The sequence below is a fragment of the Corylus avellana genome, chromosome 7 (genome assembly GCF_965113065.1).
Source record: "Corylus avellana chromosome 7, dhCorAvel1.hap1.2, whole genome shotgun sequence".
Classification (NCBI taxonomy): domain Eukaryota; kingdom Viridiplantae; phylum Streptophyta; class Magnoliopsida; order Fagales; family Betulaceae; genus Corylus; species Corylus avellana.
This window is the reverse complement of record NC_142496.1, coordinates 10,224,476-10,226,413: the sequence shown is the minus strand read 5'-3', so window position 1 is coordinate 10,226,413 and position 1,938 is coordinate 10,224,476. Positions and strand designations below refer to the sequence as shown.

Here is a 1,938-nt window from a genome sequence, read left to right as displayed (position 1 = left end):
TCTAAAGCAAAAGAATTTTCTAAATTGGCTAGCAGCAAAGTAGGCGCTCGCTTAAGCGCTCAATGTTGGAAATAATTTTGATGGTGCAAAATATTCTTGTTGATACTAGACAATATTAATCCGGAATAAAATAATAAAATAAATAAAATGTAATAAAATAAAAGGTAAAGTCTACATACCCTCCTCAAACTACCACCCAATTGACAATGTCCCCCCCAAACTTTCAATTGTGACAATGTTCTCTCAAAACTACCAAAACATTGTCAATGTCCCCCTCCCAAGACTAGCAATAAGACAAAAATGTCTCTATAGATTTCTCAATAAGACAAAAATACCCCTATAAATTCAAAAAAAAAAAAATTGATTTTTTTAAAAAACGAAAAATTTTAATTTAAAAATAATGTTTAAAAAAAAATTTAAACAAAATTTTTTATTTTATTTTTTTTAAAACGGAAATTTTTATTAAAAAAAAAAACTATTTTTTTTTTATTTAGTTTTAAAAAACAAAAAATTTCATTTTATTAAACGAAAATTTCATTTTTTTTAAACGTAAATTTTTATTTAAATAAAATTATAAAACAAAAATAAAAATAAAAAAACGAAAATTTTCAATTTTTATAAAAAAAAAAAATTGGCCAACGTTTGGATTTTTTTTTTTTTTTTTTGTTAGTTTTAGGTTTTTTCTAGAAGTTTTAGTTATTTTTAAAAAAAAAAAATTATTAAGGGTAATTTCGTCATTATGGGAAACATTGACAATTTTTGATAGTTTGGGGGGGACACATTGTCACAATTGAAAGTTTGGAGGGAACATTGTCAATTGAGGGGGTTATGTTGACTTTTTCCTAAAATAAAATTAGAGCAAAGAAATATTTTACAATGCTATAAAATCACATAAACACGTTATCTTTAAAGGTTGATTAGTGCCACTTAAAATATGTAACTCGGGGCGATCTTCGGGAGTTGTGTCTTTTACTTTATATAGGCTTTGTTTGGTAAAGGGGATGGGGTTGGCCTAAATACTGTTCATCACCATTTTCTAAAAAATCAACATCAAAAAATTCTAACTTTTTCATTTTTTTATTATTATTCAAATAAAAAAATCACTACAAAACAAAATTTTTTCACTTTTTCATACCACTTTTTCATTTTTTTTATACAAAATATTCTTATTTTTTTTCACATCAACTACAGTGTCTAGGCCAACCCATTTACCAAACACCACCTATAAGTGCTTCATCTTCTGTCAACTGCGTACCGGAGTCAAAAGAGACAGCCAGCCTTTTCAATTCTTTTTTTTTTTTTTGGGTCAAAAATGTGAAACAATTTATTCACTTTTTCTATTGTCAACGTTTAGGTTGTCTTTTTATTTTATTTTATGTTTTTTCTCTCTCTTCTGACTTTGACCAAAACCACTGCCGAAAGAGATGTCTATCGAGCCATGAAATCTGTTGAGCATTTAGAAGCCATGTGGGCATTTGGTCTAGTGGTATGATTCTCGCTTTGGGTGCGAGAGGTCCCGAGTTCGATTCTCGGAATGCCCCTTTCTTTTTCTTGCCATTTTAATTATGGAACTTGCCATTCTGTATTAATTGGCTCGTAATTGATGCCAAAGATTTGTCATCTTTTTAATCTTTTTCCAAAATATCTTCCTGGAAATCTTTATTTTAAAAACAAATCATAATTTTCCCCAATATACTCTTTTCTATGAACTAAATAATAATAATAAAAAAGAAAGAAAAACATTCCAGGATTGAGGCCTTGATTAGAGGCTTGACATGTGATGGTTGACCAGCAGTTTTATGGTTGACTCCTATTTTCAAATGGCATATAATTTTTTTGGGAAACAAAAAAAAATACTAAATCGTTTAGAAAAAACCTAAAACTTATATATATATATATAAGTTTAAAAATTAAAAAAAAAATTATTTTTATGAGAAA

General features: G+C 27.3%; 1 non-coding gene across 1 annotated transcript; it reads left to right on the top strand.

Annotated features, from left to right (window-relative positions):
* The first annotated feature begins 1,469 nt into the window (after positions 1 to 1,469).
* On the top strand, positions 1,470 to 1,541 carry TRNAP-UGG (transfer RNA proline (anticodon UGG)). The gene has a single exon. It is a non-coding gene; the product is annotated as a tRNA-Pro (tRNA).
* The last annotated feature ends 397 nt before the right edge of the window (positions 1,542 to 1,938 follow it).